This window comes from Triticum urartu, chromosome 2, assembly GCF_003073215.2.
Source record: "Triticum urartu cultivar G1812 chromosome 2, Tu2.1, whole genome shotgun sequence".
Taxonomy (NCBI): Eukaryota; Viridiplantae; Streptophyta; class Magnoliopsida; order Poales; family Poaceae; genus Triticum; species Triticum urartu.
In genome coordinates, this window is record NC_053023.1 from 610,031,535 (window position 1) to 610,037,419 (window position 5,885).

The window sequence follows — 5,885 nt, forward strand, 5'->3', positions numbered from 1 at the left end:
TTGACGAGCACCTTGAGCTTATTCCTCAAATCCTTTTTCTTGATATCTATGTTCCTGCTAATGTCAAGCTCCGATCTTAACTTCATCAGAGCGTCGTCATATCCATCCTCTAACAGCCTTGGCGGAGAACGACCACCACGGGGGAACCCAAATAATTGGTGTATACCATCGCTAGTGATGCGAAGCTTCTTATTAGCCTCACCCATGTCAAGAGTCATCGTATCAGGATCTATCCTCAGGTACAAAACTCCCATCAGAGGGCGGGAAATCTTAGAATTCACCCTCCAATTGAAGATAGAACCAAAACCAGCTGCATGAACCCTAGCGACATGCTGACTCTCAAGCAATTTAGCACAAGCTTCAACCTCTCCCAACGAACATCACACAGTTAAGTTCAATTTCCGTTGGTCACCTTCATCCAAGGCAACTTTTCCGGCATTGCGTCCCACCGGCTTCACCGGACTCATAACGCTAACAGGCTGTAAATGAAAATATAGAAGCCACACCTTAAATAAAATGAATATAGACAACAAAAAAGCATATGAAGGCAAGTAGAAAAAAGAAAAGATTGCACAAGTTCAACTCTTGAAACAAAATCAGTACCACCCTTGATTGATGCAAACAATGACCAGCCTCGCCTGGCCAGCATACCAGCCCGGACACCATTAAATCATTGCAAGTACAACTAGTTAGTCACATAAAGTACAAAAGACGTACCACTGCAAATTCATCTTGAGAATCAACTTTGATATCATCTTCTTCAGAAACAACATCTTCAGCTTCGACACGAGCACGCTTCTTCACACCTTTGTTCACCTTCGCAGGATGAACTCTACGCTTATTATTTTCTTTCAACAAAGAGCGCTCTCGAAGAGGAGGCGAAGAAGGCTTCTTATTTGTCAAAACCCGTGGACTATGACAAACATGGGAGCCACCAAGTTTGCTTGGATCAATCTTCACAGCAACACTATCCCCGTCAGCTTTGCTATTACCAGGTTGGGAACCAACTTTCACACGTGGGCTACTCCTCTGTGTGCCATCAGGATTTCGATCTAACATCTTCCTCTTCAAAACAGCTTTCTTCTCCTTAACTGCATCATGAGTAAACACTTGTGTCAAACGAGTTTGCATCAGGTTTGTCTTCACAGGCATGTCACTTCCATGAGATCCAGCATCAACAATTGAAAAGGCCGTGTCACCACCTTCATCACCTACACCTTCAGGAGCTTGAGCAACATCTCGATCACTTCGTTGAACACAGGCAGCCTTTTGACACCGTTCAAACTCCTTTCTCCTCTGGAAATCACACTTCTTCTTTCTTATCCTTTCATCCTTGAGCTGTAACTGCACAGGAACATCCTCAGCCTAAGTAACATGCTCAGTGCCATCAACACTCTGTGACTGAGTAACAGACAACTGCAAGCTGCCATCAACATCATCAACGTTAAGAGAATACATTCCATCATTAATATCATTGACAACATCAGCAATGTCCTCAGGAGCACCATGGCTATCATTAACTGCATAAAGCAACAAACATAAGCACGCTTCTATAAAATCAAAACATAATTAACATTGCAGAGACAAGGTAAATAAAGCGCATAGCATCAGACACAAACAAAAGGAACAACTGATGTAGCTAAACATATTTATGTATTCAAGGCTGATAAAAAAGAGCAAATATAAGGGAAACACCAGCAACATCCGCAAGTTCTTCTAGCGGATTTGGTGTCTCAAAAGTAACATTCACAAGATCTTGAAAGCGTTCTGATTTTTCAGAATCAGGAGGCACCGACACTCCAACATCTGTAACAACATCATAATTAGCAAAAAAGTACATGGACAAGCAATCAGTTCAACTATATGAACACTACAAGTGCACCCAACAGAACAATATGAACCCACCACTGGCACAACAAACTTCAGAATGAAAACTCTTTCAACATCAGACCAGTTCTTCACTGACTACTACAACCTATTCAAATGCCAGGACAGCAGTTCAAACTACAGATGGTGATCAGTACTACAACCTGTCTGCAGGTCACATCAACCGCCAAAAGTATACACACCACACAATCCAAGGCAAATTTAGCAGCTATCAAAATACATACAACTTATAAAGTCGATACGACCACACCTATACAACATAAAAACCAGATCTGTTAAAACATCATCCAAATTACAGGGAAAATCACCTGCATTCAACTTTTCCGGACTGGATGATGTACCCATTGAGATCTACAGACCTAAAATCTGAACAACCAGATCTCCAAGACACATGAACAAAAATTAGGGCTCCGACCTATTTCAGAAACGAAGCACGCCATACAAAGCAAAACTCTTACAAGCAAACACAAAATCTGCCACGGAATCGAGTATCACTGTCGCCAACCGCTCATCCAAGAGCAAAGGAACCCTAGCGAATCCAGCCTAAGACAGCAAGAGAGCAAGTGCTAAAAAATAGAGAGAAAATTTGTACATAAGAGGAGGCAATGGAAGTCAGTCGCGGACCAAAAGGAGCAAACAGAGCACCCAGACCTCCACCCCTGGGGTTCAACCCGCGGGCCAACGCTCCCATGGCGAAACAGGAGAAGCAACTTCTCTGCGAGAAGAGGGGAACGAAGAAGGAATCGATTTGGAGAGGGGAGCGGAGCGGAACGGGGGAGAGCGGAGGTTAAAAGGTGAGTGGGAGAAATCATGTATTACTATGCCCCTCGGTGCGGTGTGGTGCGGGGAACAAGTCATGTTACGGAGATGTGTTAGTACTACTATGCCCCTCGGTGCGGTGCGATGCGGGAGCAAGTCCATACAAGGATGATGTGTTAGTACAACTATGCCCCTCGGTGTGATACGGTGCGGGGGCAAGTCATGTTACGGACTCGCCTCCGCATGCGACGCCGCAGAACGCCGCGTCGTTGCCTGCTACGGCTCGTTCCTGGCTCAGCCTCGCCGGGATGGGGGAGGGGGTTCCCGACCCCCCTCACCCCCCGGCTCGGCCTCGTGCTAACACGGCAGTGCGCTCGTTTGACAGGCGCTGTGCGATTATTCTGTTCCCCCCACACGCACCCACACACCCCTAAGATAGATAATGGGGGCAAGTCCATACAAGGAAGATGTGTCAGTACACCTATGCACCGAGGGGCAGTGCAGTTATTATGTCCCCCCACCCACACACACGCACCCACACACACCCTAAGATAGATAATGGGGGCAAGTCCATAGAAGGAAGATGTGTTAGTACAACAATGCACCGAGGGGCAGTGCGGTTATTCTGTTCCCCGCCCCCACACGCACCCACACACCCCCTAAAGATAGATAATGGGGGCAAGTCCATACAAGGAAGATGTATCAGTACAACTATGCACCAAGAGGCAGTGCGGTTATTCTATCCCTCCCCCACACGCACCCACACACACCCTAAAGATAGATAATGGGGGCAAGTCCATACAAGGAAGATGTGTCAGTACAACTATGCACCCAGGGGCCGTGCGGTTATTCTGTCCCCCCCCCCCCCCCCCCCCCCCCCCCCCCCACACACACACACGCACCCACACACACCCTAAAGATGGATAATGGGGGCAAGTAATGTTACGGACTCGCCTCCGCATGCGACGCCGCGGCACGCCGCGTCGTCGCCTGCTACGGCTCGTTCCTGGCTCGGCCTCGCCGAGATGGGGAAGGGGGTCCCGACCCCCCCCCCCCCCCCCCCCCCCCCCCCCCCCCCCCAGATGGGGGAGGGGGGCCCCCCCCCCCCCCCCCCCCGGCTCGGCCTCGCGCTGACACGGTAGTGTGCTCGTTTGACAGGCGCAGTGCGGTTATTCTGTTTCCCTCCCACACGCACCCACACACCCCTAAAATGGGGGCAAGTCCATACAAGGAAGATGTGTCAGTACAACTATGCACCGAGGGGCAGTGCGGTTATTCTGTTTCCCCCCACACGCACCCACACACCCCCTAAGATAGATAATGGGGGCAAGTCCATACAAGGAAGATGTGTTAGTACAACTATGCACCGAGGGGCAGTGCGGTTATTCTGTCCCCCCCCCACATGCACCCACACAGCCCCTAAAGATAGATAATGGGGGCAAGTCATGTTACGGACTCGCCGGCGTGTCGTCGCCTACTACGGCTCGTTCCTGGCTCGGCCTCGCCGAGATGGGGTAGGGGGTCCCTCCCGCCCTCCTCCCCCCCCCCCGGCTCGGCCTCGCGCTAACACAGTAGTGCGCTCGTTTGACAGGCGCAGTGCGGTTATTCTGTCCCCCTTCCCACACACACCCACACACCCCCTAAGATAGATAATGGGGCAAGCCCATACAAGGAAGATATGTCAGTACAACTATGCACCGAGGGGCAGTGCGGTTATTCTGTCCCCCCCCCCCCCCCCCCCCCCCCCCCCCCCCCCCCCCACACACGCACCCACACACCCCCTAAAGATAGATAATGGGGCAAGTCATGTTACGGACTCGCCTCCGCATGCGACGCCGCGGCACGCCGCGTCGTCGCCTGCTACGGCTCGTTCCTGGTTCGGCCTCGCCGGGATGGGGGAGGGGGTCCCGACCTCCCCTCCCCCCCAGCTCGGCCTCGCGCTAACGTGGTAGTGCGCTTGTTTGACAGGCGTAGTGCGGTTATTCTGTTCCCCCCCCACACACACACACGCACCCACACACCCCTAAGATAGATAATGGGCGCAAGTCCATATAAGGAAGACGTCACAACTATGCACCGAGGGGCAGTGCGGTTATTCTGCCCCCCCCCCCCCCCCCCCCCCCCCCCCCCCCCCCCCCCCCCCCACACACGCACCCACACACCCCCTAAAGATAGATAATGGGGGCAAGTCATGTTACGGACTTGCCTCCGCATGCGACGCCGCGGCATGCCGCATCATCGCTTGCTACAGCTCATTCCTGGCTCGGCCTCGCCAGGATGAGGGAGGGGGTCCCTCCCTCCTTCCCCCGGCTCGGCCTCGCGCTAACGCGGTAGTGCACTCGTTTGACAGGCGCAGTGCGGTTATTATGTCCCCCCCCCCACACGCACCCACACACCCCTAAGATAGATAATGGGGGAAAGTCCATACAAGGAAGATGTGTCAGTACAACTATGCACCTAGGGCCAGTGCGGTTATTCTGTCCCCCCCCCCCCCCCCATGTGAGGTTCAACAATCTCAAACCCAAAAAAGGGGTTCTACAAACATCATCAGCGTGCAGTTGCTTCTGCGAGCTATGTACATGAAAATATACCAGTCAAAACAAAGGATGCCCATCAGTTCAACTATAGAATTGTTCCAGTACTAATATAAAGAATATATAAATAAAGCAACTATACTTGAGCAAAACAGATAGGAAAAGCATTACTTAAGTTGTTCCAAACCATCTGATAAATACAATAGAATTCAACCATCTCACATGCAGAAGTTTTAAAGAAAAAATACTGCAACATAATCAACCACACACAAATCTCACAACCGGCATCATTTGCCACATTTAAACCTACAACACATAAATTCTGAACGTCAGAGAGTCATCTTCCCTGGAGAACATAACCATAACCACATCGCCATCCTCAAATCCAGACTCTGCCACAAACTCTTTCCACCCAGTAGTTAGGTTGATGCAACCATCAAAGTCAATGTGGTAGGCAACTTCCATCAATTGATACCCATTTTTGTCTGAAGTCTCCATCTTCAGAACACTGGAACTAGGAGCAACAATCCTGATCCTGGGTGACATTTTCTGCAAATGGGCATGGGAGTACAAAACAAAAGTGAACATCTGACATAACTGAATCTTTACACAGATATATGAACGGTTTACATAACAAACTGAAAAGAAAAAATCTGAACCAAAACAATAACACATAACTGACTAGTCACGTGAATGACTAAACTG